This window comes from Erpetoichthys calabaricus, chromosome 6, assembly GCF_900747795.2.
Source record: "Erpetoichthys calabaricus chromosome 6, fErpCal1.3, whole genome shotgun sequence".
Lineage (NCBI taxonomy): Eukaryota > Metazoa > Chordata > Cladistia > Polypteriformes > Polypteridae > Erpetoichthys > Erpetoichthys calabaricus.
The window spans coordinates 36,560,037-36,578,465 of NC_041399.2; the positions used below are offsets into that span (position 1 = coordinate 36,560,037).

At 37.2% G+C, this 18,429-nt stretch overlaps 1 protein-coding gene and 1 long non-coding RNA gene across 4 annotated transcripts in view; one reads left to right on the top strand and one right to left on the bottom strand.

The window, feature by feature from the left end:
- The window catches only part of spidr (scaffold protein involved in DNA repair), a 389,881-nt gene that overhangs the window by 268,807 nt on the left and 102,645 nt on the right, over positions 1-18,429 (top strand). The gene's annotated exons all lie outside the window — the stretch shown is intronic.
- Positions 1-18,429, bottom strand: part of LOC127528412 (uncharacterized) — a 69,330-nt gene that overhangs the window by 866 nt on the left and 50,035 nt on the right. The window contains exon 2 of the long non-coding RNA XR_007935306.1: positions 79-3,843. This is a non-coding gene — a long non-coding RNA (uncharacterized LOC127528412). The remainder of the gene's footprint in view (positions 1-78; positions 3,844-18,429) is intronic.

The following is an 18,429-nucleotide window of genomic DNA, read 5'->3' on the forward strand; positions in this document are numbered from 1 at the left end:
TCCAGACGGCTGGAGAAAAAATAAAATCTGCAGGGGTTCCAGGCCATGAGACCACCCAGCCCCCTGTAGGCACTCTACCTAACATAAATGATCAGTCCTCATTGTATTCAGGGTTTTCATGGAAGGACTTGATGATGACGGTCACATGGATTTCTGGCCTTTAATCCATCAATGCAGGAACATCACGGTGCTTTGATTAGGTGGTGGTGGTGCAAGTCGCCACCACAGAAAACCGGAAAAGGAACAGAAGAGAGAGTAGGGGTTAGTACCATGAATATGTAATGATAATTAATTGAATATGCAGAGCATCAGGATTAAATTAAAATGAAGTTATGAGAAAGCCATGTTAAAGTAATGTATTTTTAGCAGTTTTTTAAAGTGCTCCACCGTATCAGCCTGTTGAATTCCTATTGGCAGGCTATTCCAGATTTTAGGTGCATAACAGCAGAAGGTCACCTTACCATTTCTTTTAAGTTTAGCTCTTGTAATTCTAAGCAGACACTTATTTGAAGATTTAAGGTTACGATTTGGAATATAAGATGTCAGACATTCCAATATATAAGATGGAGCGAGATTATTTAAGGCTTTGTAAACCATAAGCAGTACAGTATTTTAAAGTCAATTCTGAATGACACGGGTAACCAATGTAGTGACATCAAAACTGGAGAGATGTGCTCGGATTTTCTTTTCCTAGTTAGGATTCTAGCAGCTGCATTCTGCACTAGTTGCAATCGATGAATGTCTTTTTTGGGTAGTCCCGAGAGGAGTGCGTTACAGTAATCTAATCGATTGAAAACAAAAGCGTGAACTAATTTCTCAGCATCTTTCAATGATATAAGAGGTCTAACTTTTGCTATATTTCTTAAGTGAAAAAATGCTGTCCTAGTGATCTGATTAATATGCGATTTAAAGTTCAGGTCAGAGTCAATAGTTACCCCTAAATTCTTTACCTCCGTCTTGACTTTTAATCCTAATACATCAAGTTTATTTCTAATAACCTCATTATATCCATTATTGCCAATCACTAAAATTTCAGTTTTCTCTTTATTTAGCTTGAGAAAATTACTACTCATCCACTCAGAAACAAAAGTAAGACATTGTATTAGTGAAACATCAGAGTCAGGGTCATCAGGTGCTATTGATAAATACAGTTGTGTGTCATCAGCATAGCTGTGGTAGCTCACGTTATGCCCCGAGATAATCTGACCTAACGGAAGCATGTAGATCGAAAAGAGCAGCAGACCCAGGATAGAGCCTTGTGGAACACCATATAAAATATCATGTGTCTTTGAAGTATAATTACCACAACTACAAAGAATTTTCTACCAAATTATAGACACTGCCAGAGAGGCCCACCCACTGACTAAGGCGATTTCTAAGAATATTGTGTTCAATGGTATCAAATGCGGCACTCAGATGTAAGAGGATGAGAACAGATAAATGGCCTCTGTCTGCATTTACCCAAAAATCATTTACTACTTTAACGAGTGCAGTTTCTGTACTGTGATTTGTTCTGAAACCCAACTGAAACTTATCAAGAATAGCATGTTTATTGAGGTGGTCATTTAGCTGCATAATGACTGCTTTCTCTAGAATTTTACTTAAGAAAGGCAGGTTAGAAATAGGTCTAAAATTTTCAAAAGCAGAGGAGCCAAGATTATTTTTCGTGAATAGAGGTTTAACTACAGCAGGCTTAAGACAGTCTGGGAAGACCCCTGTATCTAATGAGGAGTTTACTATGTCAAGAACACTATCAATTAGCACGCCTGATACTTCTTTGAAAAAACTTGTTGGTATTGGGTCAAGGACACAGGTGGAGGGTCTCAGTTGAGAAATTATTTTATATAATTCAGGTAAATCTATCCTGGTGAAAGAATTTAATTTGGGCTTAAGAGGATGCGCATTGTTGGGGAGATATACTATATTATTTCTAATATCACTAATTTTTGATTGAAAAATACAACAATAGCCTCACAAGTTTCACTGAAAGTATTCTGGAGGCATTCCATTGAGTGACCTGGGTTTAGCAGATGATCAGTCATAGAGAATAAGACACTGGGATTACTAGCATTGTTATTTATAATTCTAGAGAAATAGCACCTCTCAAGACGGACTGTGTTATTGTATTCTGTTATTTTAACCTTCAGTATCTCATAGTGGATAGTTAGTTCAGTTTTGCTCCATTTACGCTCAGCTCTCCGGCATATTCTCTTTAAATCAGACACTCTTTGGGTCTTCCATGGTATAACAATGCTAGAAGATTTTTTAACTGTCTTTTCAGGTATGACTATGTCAGCTGCAGCTCTCACCTTAGTATTAAATTTTTCCACCTTATATTTACATTATCCTCGCTGTTGTAGTTAGCACTACAAATGGACTGGTTGCTTAGAATGTTTGTAAATTTAGAAGCTGCTGATGAATCAAAGTAGCATTTTTTTTAACAATATGCTTCTCGTGAATGTTTTCTATCATTATTTCTATATTAAATAGTAAAAGAAAATGGTCTGATAGACCAATATCAATGATCTGCTTCACATCAACTTTTAGTCCTTTAGTAATAACTAAGTCTAACATATGACCTGCTTTATGTGTAGGCTGATTAATGAGCTGTCTCAAATCAAAAGAGTCCAGGAGGTTCTTAAATTCTTTTACTTTTGGGTCACACTGTTTATCGATATGAAAATTAAAGTCACCAACTATTAGGAGCATGTCATAGTTCGTAATTTTAATTGACAACAAGTCTGAGAATTCCTCAAAGAAAGACGCATTGTATTTAGGAGGTCTATACACGGATAATTCTAGAAACTGAGAAACTCCATGAATAACAACGGCAAGATACTCAAAGGACTTGAATGTACCAAAACGGACATCTTTACACTTTAACCGGCTCGAGTAAATGTTAGCTAAACCGCTGCCTCTCTTTCCTTGGCGATCCGCACGAACAAAGCTGTAATTTGGAGGCGCAGATTCGATTAAAACAGCCGCGCCATTAGAGGTAAGCCACGTTTCACTTAGTGCAATAAAATCAATTTTCCTATCACTAATAAGATCGTTGATGGAAAACGTCTTGCTGGTCAATGCTCTAACATTTAATAAAGCCATATTTAATGTTTCGGATGAGCAGAGCTGAATTTTATGTGCGTTATGGGTATTTGAGATAGAAATTATTATTTTTATTAGTGTCGCTCTGTGCGTATTTTTTATTTAATCTATAATCTGTTTTTATAGATTAAATACATTGTTCATCTAAAGGTGTAATTGTAATTAAATTATTCGTGTTTATGCCGCACTGCCTAGATTTTTTACATGCATTGAGGTTAGTTATTAGAGTAGTAATGCAGTGCACTTTTGCGGAAGACTTCGTTAAAGAATTATCATGTCCTAGCAAAGCATTACGGAAAGAGTTAGGAGTAGAAATAGCGAGTCAAGAGAGACGAATTACCTTAGCGAAGTTTTCGGAGAGGACCCGGGTGCCAAATCTATCTGGATGCAGACCATCCCGCTTGAAGAAATGTGACCTCTCCCAGAAAAGGTCCCAGTTGTCTATGAACCCGATGTTTTGATTCTCGCGGAAACCTTTCAGCCAGGTGTTTAATCCCAGCAGACGACTGTAATACTCGTTAGATCTTCTAACGAGAGGTAGGGGACCCGAGATGAAGATTCTTGCAGACGGGGTCCTCTCCTTCGCACCTTTGATTAGTGCTGCGGTCTGCCTTGAGAATCTCTGACTGTTGGTGTCTCACGTCGTTTACCCCGGCGTGTATTACAATGGATCCCACTGCCCTGTTCTTGTGCTTCTCGAAGACTGTCGGTGCACGTCTCATAACATCTCGGACACGAGCACTGGGAAAACAAGAAATAAAAGATTTCTGATTAGGACATGCGATGTTCAGATTTCTTATGATCGAATCACCAATCACAAATACATCACCCGGGGTTGAAGGCAAACTGAGGGCGCGGAGAGGGTAGTCTTTCTGTCACGATTTCTCATTTTGACCTGGTTGTCAGCTCAAGGGTAAAATCTTGGTTGTTCCAAACTTATTTCTTTTAAGTATAATGGAGGCCACTGTGCTTTTGGAAACCTTAATTGTTACAGGAATATTTTTTGCCTCCTTCCATAGATCTTTGCCTTGAAATGACTGTCAATTCTGGAACCTTCTGTAGACAGATGTGTGCCTTTTCTAATCATGTCCATTCAAATGAGTTGACTACAGGTAGACTTTAAACAAAGTCAAAAAACATCTCAATGATGATCAGTAGAATGGGATGTGTCTGGACTAAATTTCCATTGTCATAGAGAAGTGCCTATATACTTGTGTCAATGTGATATTTCAGTTTTGTCTTTTTAATAAATCTGAAGTCCTGTTTTTACTTTGTAATTCTGTGCTATTAAGAGTTGCGTGATTTGGAGAAAAATGTATTTAATTGGTTTTAACACAAGGTTGCAACATAGCAAAAGGTGAAGAAAGTGAAGGGGTCTGAATAGTTTCTGAATCTACTAAATTTGTTGCTGTTTTTTTATGTGTGTCTTTTTTATATTTTGTCCCTGCCAATATTCAGAGTAGACATGCAAGTAATGACAGTGACCTTGAACCTGATCCAGAAGTAATCAATAAAGTACATCTTTTGTGGTTCTATTGTTGAGAATCATATTTTTATTCACTAGCCTGAATATAATGTGGTAATAATTAAAGCAATTTAGACAAGAAAAGTCCATTCAGCTCAACAAGTTTGTCAATCCTATTCCCCTAATTGCTCCAAAATAACTTCATATTCAGTTTTGAAGGTCTTTAAAATCCTACAGTACCACCTACCACACTGTTTGGTAATTTATTCAATGTGCCTGTATTTGTCCATGTAAAGAAAAACTTCTGATGTTTGTGCTAAAGTTACTCTAAGTGTTTTTCCATCTATGTGTTTGTGTTAAATATTACAGATCTCAGTACAAGTAACAGCTAGTACCGCTGTACCTATTCTTTATATAACTTTAAACACTTTGATCATGTAACCAATTAATAATTTCTGTTAACTTAAAAGGTTCTACTCATTCAATCTTTCTTCATAGCTCATACTTTGCAGTCCTGCAGTTAACTTTGTTACTCTTTTCTACGCTTTATCTAGCACTGCCATGTATTTGTTGTACGATGGAGACCAACACTGCACATATTTCACAAGGCCTCAATATCAGTGCATTACATACCTCAAGTATAACCTTATTTGTTCTGTATTCCACACATCAGGCTAAAACATAACATCCTTATTCCTTATTAATTAAGCCTTTTTAATGGCTTCTGTACACTGTCTAGATGTAGATAGTAAACATAAGAATATAAAAAATGTAATTAACAAACAAGAGGAAAACATTCAGCCCATCAAGCTCATTTGTTTAGCTATAGCTAGGCTGTTCCAGTATCTCATCCAGATACTTCTTAAAGGTTGCCAAAATTTCTGCTTAACTATATCACCTGGTAGTTAATTCCAGATTCCCATAACTCTTCTCTAGTTAATCTTAATCCTTTTCATAGGTTTCTTCCTATCATTTGTACAATGACAGTTTTTTTTCAGTTTTACCTTTTCAATAATTCTTATTTATCCATTTTGGCTGATTTTTTAATAATTTTTCTTTATTAGTTTTTGAAATACACTTATTTGGGGAGTGGATAAGAACACCATCTATCATTTATAGATTCTGAGTTTTTACTTTACAATTTTGTGTTTTCTGTACAAATTGTTTGCTTCAACTTGCAAAACTTCATTTATTTTAATTGCTGGTTTAATTTTAACATCTGTAGTAATTGTCTGACATTTCCTGTTTTTCAGTTTTTGCTAACCTAAGCTTTAAATTTAATCTTCTGGCAGTTTACTGCTTATCTTTTCACCATTTTAAGACATTTTTAAGACATTCATTGCATTTCAACTGATTAAATTTGAAGAAAAACCAGAAGAACTGAGGTGTTCTGTTTTGACTGGTAGTGTGTAGAAATGTATCAGTAATTCCCACAATTTCATAGTCCCAAATCAGTACTCTAACCTATAGTCTGTGCATGTTCTTTCTAATGTTCTTTGTATTAAAGAGTAAATATTTTAAACAAGGAAAGGCACTTATTATAATTGGTCAGCTTTTCTTAAGGTCAGGTTGGTTGTTTTTCTGTCATAATTTTTTCCTTTCACACAATCTACTTTAAATGTTTGCACACTTCCCTGAAGATTCTAGCTCCTAAGGTATTTGTCTCTTTCTCTTGTAGACCACTTTGAGCCCTAGATACAGTACTTCTTGTAAGTGGTACTTTAAAGTTTAAGACCTCCAAATGTGGTATTCAACTTTGAAATTTGTTCAGTACCTTCCATTTAACTACATTAAGTTTCATTTGGTGCATTTTGTGCAGGTTACTCTAATGATTAATCCAATTCAAGATAATCATTCCACCTAGTTTTTTTAGAATCTGCAGACTTAACCAGCTTGTTACCTATATTTTTAACCAAAGCCTTATAAAATTACTTTTAAAAAAAAGCAGAGAGTCCAGCACTGATACCTGATGGTTAAACAATTGTGCTAAGTTGTATATCTAAGAACTAGAACTGAAATAGGAGATAATACAAAATTTTACCCATAATTTTTTTATTAAATATGTCTTCAGGCTTACACAGTTTGGTAATAATTTCATTAACAATTTCAACAAACTTACTAAATACTGCATTAACTATTAACACTAGAATTACCAGAGTCTACGAAAAAATTCGTAGATCCGGCCAACCTTAAAACCGTTCGCACCTCTCCGCCAGCGTCTTTTGTCATCTAAATGTGCTGATAAAGACAAGCTGCAAGCAACCAGCTATTCCATCCCCCCACCAACTTAGAACGTGTACGAACTTCTCCCAGCTCATGCCTTGATTGATTATCTGGGAGTGAAGTGGAGTTTTAGAGTGGAAATAATTGATCGTTATTTGGAACACACACATTTCATGTGTGTTCCGTTTCTACAGTAATCTGTGTAAACACATTGTTAAAACAGAAACTTTTTCATATTTTAGTAATAAATGTAGGAATAAACTATAAAATGTGTGAAGCCTGAAGTCCAAAGATCAAATAAACACTTTCACAAACGGTTCAAGAGCAATACAACAGCTTCCGTGGCATACCGGTAAGATTTGCTGACTCAGAGCGCAGCAGACTTTCCATGCCTCAGAGACCCGAGTTTGATTCCCCGCTGGGGAGAAAATGTTATTTTTTTTCCTTTTTAACCTTCGCTGCTCTGCCTGCCTTTACTACCTGTCTATCTACCCGAAGTAATTTCCCCCATAGGATTGTATGTAAATACAATTAATCCGTTCCAGACCGTACAAACTGTATGTAAATATATATTTTTTTAAAGATTTTTAAGCACAAATATAGTTAACTATACCATAAAATGCACAGCGTAATAGTAAACTAAATGTAAAAACATTGAATAACACTGAGAAAACCTTGAACAACAGAGAAAACTAACATTGCAAGAGTTTGCGCTATAGCGCTACGAACCGCTCGCTCAAAACAGAGTTTTAAGCACTGGAAAAAACATGAACATTTGAAAAATCCGTAATTTAATAAACAACCAAGAAAAGTAACATTGCAACAATGCATGCTACGAACCAATCGCTGTAAACAGAAGTGAAGTGGAGGTTAAAATCCAATAGAAAAAGTCTTCATTAAATACAACGAGGTTAAAACAATGCTTGAATCATTCTCTTTAAAAACAAGCCCAGTGCATTCTTTAACTGCCTTCTCGGCCTTATGCGGCCAGCCCTCTCTCTCTCGCGCGCGTTCTTTCTCTCACACTCTCTGTCTCTGTCTCTCTCTCTCGCTCACTGCACAGGGAGAGACTGAACACGTGCGGAAATTATTGGCACACACAAACCGAAAGGGAGACTGGCTTGTTTGTATACCAAGTGTGTGATCGTGAACAGATGCAAAAGTTTGGCAAACTTTTTGGTCGTAACCCGATTTGTACGTGTTCAAAGACATTCGTGAACAAAGGTTCCACTGTATAGGTGCCCCATCTGAGCATGATATCACTAAACGCTTATTTACTAATATCAGTAGAGTATACTTGGTTTGTGTAAATACTCACTAACCTTTTTCATTGAGTTTTTCTTTTTTAAACTTCTTTAATGGTTGTTTCCTTCCTTTCTTGTTCCTCTGAACCTGTTCAGTATCACTGTGTACTTTGCTCTGAATTTGGATACTTTTGTTGACAGCTATATTGTGTTTGCCTGAGCACTCATGTATCAGTTCATGCCGAAAATTAACATTAGCTTAGCAAATGAGCAAAAATGACAGTCTCATCTATGCATCCCCTGGTTTCTTGTATATTAAAAAAATGCTTTTCAAAAAAAATTCTGGGTTTTTTTTTTTGTGAAATAAGTCACCATTATATGTCAATTAAAGATGTGTGTATATGTGTGTGATGTTTCTTTGTTAAGTTCTGGTATATAACACTCCCAGAGACCTGAGTTTACATCCAGATTCTGTCAGTGCCTATGTTGAGTTTACATGTTTGTGTATGATTTTTTTCTCCAGTTCTCTGATTTCCTCCCATCTCCCAAATTTTTCATTATATACTGATTTGCACCTTTAAATTGACTCTGTTTGCAATAGCGTGGTCTGACTGTTACAGGGTACTTTCTGGCTCCTTGCAACATTGTTTTTTTTTTTTTGTTTTTGTTCTTTATTTCGCCTTATACAATTTCTTGTATTAGGAATTTGTTAGTTTTCACATACCCCTTGGGGTCAGAGCACAAGGTCATCCATTGTACAGCGCCCCTGGAGCAATTGAAGGTTAAGGGCCTTGCTCAAGGGCCCAGCAGAGTAGGATCTCTTTTGGCAGTGACGGGGATTCGAATCGGCAACCTTCAGGATACCAGCGCAGATCCTTAACCTCAGAGCCACCACTCTACCCATAAAGAGTATATAGAATAATAAGAATAATGTAGATAATAAGTGCAGTATTTGCTCTTTAATGCAACATAGATTACAACTCACAAGAGCATAGTACAGCTGTTGTTGTATTTCTGGTTTTGGAAATTTGACAGAAAAATTGACTCACTCAGGGACACGTTTACTATGGTACAACCGGCAGACTTGTGATTTACAGCTCATTACTTCACTACTTAAAGTAGGTTACATTTTTTCTGGTTTTCTTGGTATTGATATTTGTCATTAAAATAATATACCTTTATTCTTCATTAATGCTACAAAATTCAAACTTTTGCAGTTTTCATAAACTGAAGAACACTGTGTCACTGCACTATTTTAACATTTTAAAGAACTCAATGAACACAATGTTTGCTGGAAAATATATAACTCAATTTTTTATTATTATATTAAAATGAATATTTATTTTTGAAAGGTTGGTATTTCTGTAGGTACCTACCAGTTTCATCTATATATAGTATGTTTATGTTTTTGATAAATGTATACATTTTTCAATCACACTGGATATTACTGTTTGTTTTAAATTTATCATCAACTAACTGTTGTCATTAGCAGGCCAATACATTTTATGCCTGTTTGTTTTCACAGAAGGTTTCTTGTGCTTGAGGTTTTCCTAGTGGTTAAATGTCCTGTGCGTCTCTTGTCATGAACAGCGTCAGAGTCAGCATGTTGGTTTTGCTTTCACTGAAAACTGCGTCGATGCAAAATTAAATCATTGATTCTGTATTTGTATTTTATGTTTGTTTACCTGTTTAGTTGCTAATGTGGAACTTTTATTTTTTTCTGCAAATATGTGTCACCATAGCATTGATTATTTTTAAAAAGTATGACCTTTATAGAGATTAACTTTAAATAGGTCACAAAACCTCAATTTTTTATGTTTTGATAACAACATCACAGTGAAGACAAGTGCCAGTTTGAGCAATCCTTTCAACAAATCTAGTTAGGTTGAGAGAAATAAAATCTAGGTTGTCACGTTTTTGTTGTGGGTGGGGTGGGGGCTGAATTGTTGAAGTAGGTTCTCACCAATTCTTACACTTAATGTGACTCTTGATTTAATTAAATTTGCAGCCAGTTCTCTACTTATTGTTTCTATAACAAAAGAGCAAATGAGTGGTTCTTCAAGTATTTTGTGTTTAATACTTGGAAAGGGAATATTTAGGTTTCCTTATCTTGCTTTTTAGGATTTTACACTACAGTTTATTTTAAAATATCTTGGTCATATAGCAATGAAGTACTGCATTGTACCCCTGTTTATAATTCATTTTTATTTGCCACATGTGTTAATTGCCACATTTTGGTTACAGTTAAGGAGAGCAAATTCCACAGGGGGGATAAAAGCATGAATTTCAAATTAAATGAAAAAGAAGACTTAATATTCAGTCTTCGTAATGCATATAAACAGCACAATGTAGGCTGGCTAATCAAACAAGGGACTCGATTTAATTTTGGAATGAGTTGCTTAACCCCTATTCGGGTGGGATTAGTTTTACACCATGAGGTAAGGTAATGTAATTATTACCAGAGAACCTCTGTAATTTTAATAATAAATAATACATTTTATTTATATAGCGCCTTTCCCATGCTCAAGGCACTCCACAGAGTTTAAGATAGAACAGCATGGTATACAGTATAAAGCATTGTACAAACCAGATAAATAAATAAAGAAGATTAAGACAGTAAATTCAGAGAAAAAGCCTAACAGACAACATAATTGATGGTCTAGCACACACACATAAGTTACATGAGCAACTTGACATAGAGGTAAACTGAAAGAAGGGTAATAAAGTCAAGTAGAGCTAAAAGCCTTCCTGAACAGATGAGTTTTGAGTTGTTTTTTAAAAGAATTCATGGAGTCAGCTGACCTGATTAATTTCAGTAGGTCATTCTAGAGTCTGGGCGCTATACAACTGAAGGCCCTGTCACCCATGGAGTGTAGATTAGTGTGGGGCACAACAAGATTACCAGAATCAGAGGACCTTAGTGGGCGGACAGGCACATAGTGATGGAGAATGTCACTGATGTAGTTTGGCGCAAGGTCATTTAAGGCTTTGAAAGTTATTAGTAGGATTTTATATTTGATTCTGTAAGACACAGGGAGCCAGTGAAGGCGGATCAGGATGGGTGTGATGTGCTCGCTGTTGCTGGTTCGAGTAAGGACTCTTGTAGCTGAGTTTTGAATAAGCTGAAGCTGTGATATAAGATTAGAAGGGGCATCTGCCAGGAGGGAATTACAATAATCGATGCAGGATGTGATAAAAACATGGACAAGTTTCTCAGCATTAGAAAAGGAGAGGAAGGAGCGAACACGGGATATGTTACGGAGGTGAAAGTAAGAAAGTTTCTTAATGTGGTTTATGTGGGTGGAATAAGAAAGGGAGGAATTAAAAATGACACCAAGATTCTTTGCAGTAGAGGCAGGTCTGATGAGATCACCACCAAGATGGATTGGGAAGAAGATCATTTTATTAAGTTGCATTTTATTCCCAATTTGCAGGAGTTCAGTTTTGTTGCAGTTTAATTTTAAAGAGTTCTGCTTAATCCAGGTATTAATTTCACTGAGGCAGGTTGTGAGCTGAGAAAGCTCTGGTGAAGTTCAACTTTTAACATTGAAATAAAGTTGAGTATCGTCTGCATAAAAATGATAACCCAGTCCAAAGCTATGAATAATATGGCCAAAGGAAGCATATAAATACAGAAGAGAAGAGGGCCGAGGACAGAGCCCTGAGGAACTCCTTGTGTGCCTGGCGCTGAGCTGGATCTGCCGTTGCCAAGACTAACAAACTCTTGCCTATCAGTCAGATAGGACTTGAACCATTGGAAGGCAGTGCCAGAGATACCCAGCATGTTCTCCATTCTGGACAGTAGAATGACATGTCTCACAGTGTCAAATGCTGCACTGCGGTCTAATAGAATTAATATGCTGGTTTGTCCAGAGTCTGCTGCCATAAGCAAATCATTGGTTACCCATAGCAGAGCAGTTTCACAGCTGTGCTGCGCCCTGAAACCAGACTGAAAGGGCTCCATCAAATTATTAGAAGTTAAGTAGTTGGTGAGTTGGGAGGCTACAACACGCTCAAGATCTTTTGACAGAAAAGGTAATTGGGAAATAGGCCGGAAATTGTTAAGATTGTCAGCATCAAGACCAGACTTTTTTTTAACATTGGGGTTACAGAAGTGATTTTAAAAGTGATCAGCACAGAGCCTGTGTCAAGGGATGAGTTTATTATTGTTGTTAACAATCAGGATTATGGCATGAAAGCAGGATTTAAGTAGTGTACTGGGGATGGGGTACAGTACACAAGTAGTCGGCCTCATTTTACAAAGCATGTGACTGGTGAGAACTTATAGAAGGAGCTGGATGGAGTGGGGAAAAAAGGAAGAGATATAAACAGATGATGTATTTATGTTAGTTGAATTATTTAGATCTTTAATTTTGTTACGGAAAAAGTCCCATACAAATTACTTATCTCAGTAACTTTTAATGGACTGTGTGTTTATGTCTCAGTAAAGATCACTGAGCCTTTTACTTTTAAAAAGAAGTCCATAAAAATAGTTACACTCTTCCCATACAAATTGATATGTCAGTAAAATTTCTTAATTTGAGCAATTTATACAGGACTGTAATTACTGAGATCCTCCAGTAATAATTACTTTACCCCAACTCATGGTGTAAAGCAAATCCTGTCTGAATAGGGGTTTAGTATAAAATTTGTATAAACAAAAATCTGCAATTATTTTACTTTTGCTTTAACTTCCCTTAAGTCTTTAGGAATGTCTTCCTTACCAAGGGTGAAGGTAACAGAATAAAACAATTGGGGGAAAAAAACCACAATATGTATTGATTGTTTTCTATAATTCCTTACAGAAAATTACATTTAAAAATGTTTAATAAGTTATTTTTTCTTCAAGTACAAACAGATTAACATCCCTTCCTAAAGAAACAAGCTGTTGCACAGATGTAATTCATAAGAAAACATTATGCTTCTTTGATGTTTCAATTGTCCTCTATCCTGGGGATATTTAAAGTTTTGTTTATTTGCAGAGTATCCCATAATGTTAAAGGCTTTAACTTGCTAACCCCTTCTTACCCCAAAAGCAGCCTATTTTTCTGTTCTTTTTTCCTTTTTTTTAAGGAAACAAAAACTAAATCACATCTACTTTCAAGAATTTCATTTTGTTGCTGAATCACCCTGTGTTCTTGCTTTTTTTCATGTTATTGCGTCTTTCAGCATAACTGACTACAACATCCTCCTTATTTGGATGCACTAGATCTAGTAAAAGAGAGTTCCTCTATTTCTTATCATATACAGTTGGGATTTTCAGAAGATGTCAGCAAATACTGCCTTTTTTAAGAATTCTTTATTTGCTTCATATAATGCTCATTTCCATATAAAAGCATCTATGACTTTAACTCCCTATTTGTCTGCCACATTAACATCAGGAAATCAGAACTACTGCATATTACAGTTCATGAAACCTGCCCATTTTACACTGAATATTTGATGCTGTCAATGACTACTTATAAGTCTAGCTTACTCTAGCACCCCTAGTCGAATTTCAAGTTGCCTGTGACAACCTTGGGTTAACTCTCTATATTGTAAAAGTACATCCTAAAGTTAACACTTAGTCATTTAGGCTGACTCTTATTGAGTACTTTCTTGTAGCTTGAAACTCTTATTTATTAATCTCCAAGAGGAAATTGTCTTAAGTGTCTTTCTCATCAGCACTTTGTGAATCTGTTAGGTGGTTTGCTCTCGTACTCATGCTGCTAGCCACTGACAGAATCTCTCCTTTTATTCTTTTTCAAAATTTTCTCTAGTAATGTTTTTTTGCAGGTTTTTAAATTTCTAATTATTTCCTCAGCTCTCTGAATCTCTCTTTCTCTCTCTCCAACTTTCATTTCCCACTAAACAAGGAGATTTCCATACATCTCCATTATTGTGCACTCTTTTGTGGTCAATTGTTCCTCCTTCTTTCTTGCTGTACAGCCTTAGTCTGTTGTGATTCAGTGATGTAGTTACCCTAGTCATAACTAAGCAAATTGTAACACTAATTTGCTTAACCTTGCATAAACCAGACAATGTCATCAGTATCAGTATCACCGTCTGTTACCCCATACGGTTAACACATCTTTAATATTCTTAATTTATAGGACAACATAGGTAAAATTACTGCCACATTTAAATCTCCTTCATCAATCTTACAAAGATATAGAGCAGTTTGCTACCAAGTTCCTTTATACCTTTTTCATTTATCTGGGTCTTCTGCAGTACAACGTTACGTCCCTTGTGTTGTGACTCAGATGATTTTCAGATTCTTGGTGAATTCAACATTCTTCTCAACTGGCCTTCTATTATTCTAACTTGACATTTTTCATCTTCTCCAACATGCTTGGCCATTTCACTCGCCTACTCATGTCACTAATGGATCTCATTATTCTTACAGTATTATGTATATGTTGTTGTATATTGAGAGATCTTTACTTGCAGGGTAGAGCAACTACACTTATCAGTGTGGGATGTAGGGGATTCTAGAGGACTGAAAGTTCTCAATGTGGTACTCAAAATCAGTATTAATAATGTATTACAGTCCATTTTCACACCTGTGGTCTCATCATTTGAAAATATATTACCCCAGTTGAATATATAGTTGCAGAAGCTGAAGTCTCTAAGTTTTCAGGATCTGCTTAGATGGAACAATTATATTAAAGTAACACCTATAATCAGTAAATAGCATGTAAGCATAAATGGCTCATCTTTGAAGGTGTATAGGTCAAGATAAACAGTATTCATCCACTAAGTTATTAATTCGCGTGTGGCAACAACTCTGATTTTACTGTAATAAACTCGGAATTAGGGCCATCTATGTGAGACTTTACAATAATCTAATGGCCACTGTCTTGGTTACAATGGACAGTATTCATTCAGTGCCAGTATGTTGCTTTCTTTGAAACTTTCATGTACAGCAGAAAATGGCAGTGAGAGTATTATAATATCTTTGAACACAGACATTTGCCAATGTGCCATGATTTTCATACTTCAAGATTAAATACTGTCTGGATTTTTACATTCTTAGAACTGCTGTGCATCTTATATTCTATCAATTGCATTACTACATTTCCAGGCTAACTTGAATAAAGATGTGACCTGTGCTTTGAGTTCCATTGCCACAGTTAGTTTTATTAAGCTCACCTGAAAAGAGCTGTCAGTTTTAACAAATCCACTAGCTTTCCATTAACAGCTGGAGATAATGTTGTCGACCCATAAACGTTTGATGTAAATTGCTATGTGCTGTAAATTCTGTTTCATTTGTACTTTTTTGCTTGTTTATTAGGCCTCTCTTGGCATATACTTATTTCCTTGTAGTTCCCTATTTACAGTATAAAATTGAGCAATCTGGTTTTAAAATTTGTTTAGAACTTCTTTATTAAACCAGAATGCTTAATTTGAATATATTTGTCTTCTTAACTTTGAGTTTTGAAGACTAAGGATGTTATCTCATCAATTTAGATTCATGTGCATGGTATGTTTTCTTTCTTTTTGCAGTTATGTAATTTAGAAATTTTAGCTAATTTTTAAAAGGTAAATATTGTAAAAAAATGTATGGAATCATTGTAAAATGCTGTTAGAGAGTTGCAGTGCACTCCCAGGAGTTAAGCAAACAAGGCAAGGTTATGTATATATGTAGAGGCTGACCATGGACACTTGCTAATCAGTATGACCTTAACTAAAACTACTGACACTCTTCTGAAACTGCAGGTCCATTTCCTTCACAAAACAAACAACTGGTAAGACCTTCCTTAAAATACTTTGCCCTGTTAGTATTGCTACAATAAATTGGTTATTTGCAGAGCGACTTGCGTCAGTTATGTACCGTACTAGTATAATATTAATCACCAGGCCTTTATCAGTTAAATAAAATTTAGTGTAAACAGTATGTAGGCACAGTAGAGCATGCATAAAATAGCCAGTGGCTTGTTAAAATAATGTTGTATCCTGCTGAGTAAAAAAGCTGTCTCACAGTGTATCTGCATTTTTTTTTTGTTACAGAGCAGGGAAAGGACATGTATTTCACTCATGGATTCTTTCAAGCAAGAAATTCAGAATAAGCATTATTTTTATGTAAAATAAATCAACAAAATGAATGTATATATACATTTGAAAAAGTAAAGCTTCCTCCAGGTTGACCACAGTCCAAACTTTTTTTCACATGTAGTGCAACACAGTAACTGAAAGTCACTCTTGCTGTTGGAGACAGAGCACCCAAGCAACTTGATCATAGACATACATTAAGTCAACAGAAAAATGTAGTATCTGTAGTCTGGTCTTGGCTGTATTCAAGTGAAAATTTTATCCTTTAGGTCAAACTACCGTAAATGCAATCATGTATTATTTTGTTACCGTTTTACAGATGGCTGTGGAATGTGAGTAATAGAGACCTAATCATCTCACTTGTGATCATTGCTCAGTCCTCATGAAAGAAAGTTTCTGATTCATCTATGGAGTTACTGTAAGCAATCTGTTCGTAAAGTTTCCAGACTGGACCAGGTGGTGGTTCTGAGCAGATAGTGAAAGTTTATACTAAATAAAAGTGCACTGTAAATAAAGTAATTTGGGCTAGTGGAATTTTAATAGTTTATCTCTGATGTTAGGCCTTTCTGTAATATTTAAGAACAGGTTAGATCTTTGGAAAAAAGTTTCTGGCAGTGTAATGCACCTTACAGTAAAAAGGATCTCGCTTTTTTGAGTGCTAGCCACATTTAACAAATTTCACTTGTAAAGACTGTGGCTATTTAATGGCATGGAGCATAGTGCATAGTTATTTGGCTGCCAAAATACAAACCTCTGGGCAGTGACGGGCATCAGTGCTTTTGACAGACTTAAAATGTTAAATGAAAATCATATTAATTTTTCATTGCTTTTTTTAAGTGCTTTTCAAAATATCAGACATGACTGAAATGTAAAATGCCATGTTTTAAAGAGAAATAAAGTAGGATATTATGATAAAAAATTGATTTGTTTATGTAAGGCAAATTTGAAAAGAAAGATTAAATATTTGCCTGCATAAATACAAATAATTCGTAAATGTATATTGAAAAAATGCTGATTCTTGAACACTCAAAAAATTAAATAGTTATTGAGCAAAAGCTGCACCTTATCGTGGTGGAGGGGTTTGCGTGCCCCAATGATCTTAGGAGGTCTGTTGTCTGGGGCTTTATGCCCCTGGTAGGGCCACCCACGGCAAACTGGTCCTAGGTGAGGGATGAAACAAAGAGCGGTTCAACAAAACCTCCTATGAAGAAGAAAAAATTTGGACGGCGTTTTCCCTCGCCCAGACGTGGGTCACCGGGGCCCCCCTCTGGAGCCAGGCCTGGAGGCGGGGCTCGATGGCGAGCGCCTGGTGGCCGGGCCTGCACCCATGGGGCTCAGCTGAGCACAGCCCGAAGAGGCAACTTGGGTCCCCCTTCCTATGGGCTCACCACCTATGGGAGGGGCCAAGGAGGTTGGGTGCAATGTGAGTAGGTTTGTGGCCGAAGGTGTGGGACCTTGGCGGCGAGCGGGTGTGGACATACTTATTGCCCCACGACTTGGAGCCTGTTCATTGGGGTTTACCCCGGTGGACAAGAAGGTAGCCTCCCTCCACCTTTGGGTGGGGGAATGGTCCTAACTGTTGTTTGTGCGTATGCGCTGAACAGCAGTTTGGAGTACCCACCCTTTTTAGAGTCCCTGGAGGAGGTGCTAGAGGGCATACCTTCTGGGGACTCCCTCGTACTGATTGGAGACTTCAGTGCTCACGTGGGCAATGACGGTGAGACCTGGAAAGGTGTGATTGGGAGGAATGCACCCTAACATCCCCCCCCCCCCTCCCCCGGACTGAAACCCGAGTGGTTTTTTATTATTGAACTCCTGTGGTCATCACGGATTGTCCATAACGAACGCCATGTCATCGGACTTGCAGCCACATGTCTTGGACACTCGGGTGAAGAGAGGGGCGGAACTGTCAACTGATCACCACCTGGTGGTGAGTTGGCTTCGATGGTGGGGGAGGATGCTGGTCAGGCCTGGTAGGCCCAAACGTGTTGTGAGGGTCTGCTGGGAACGTTTAGCAGAGTCCCCTGTCAGAAGTAGTTTCAACTCCCACCTCCGGCAGAATTTCAACCATGTCCCGAGGGAGGTGGGGGACCTTGAGTCCGAATGGGCCATGTTCCGTGCCTCTATTGTTGAGGCAGCTGACCGGAGCTGTGGCCGTAAGGTGGTCGGTACCTGTCATGGCGGCAATCCCCCAAACCCATTGGTGGACACTGGCGGTGAGGGACGCCGTCAAGCTGACGCCCTTTTGTCCTGTGGGACTCTGGAGGCAGCTAATAGGTACCGGCAGGCCAAGTGGAATGCGGCTTCGGTGGTTGCTGAGGCAAAAACTCGGGCATGGGAGGAGTTTGGGGAGGCCATGGAGAA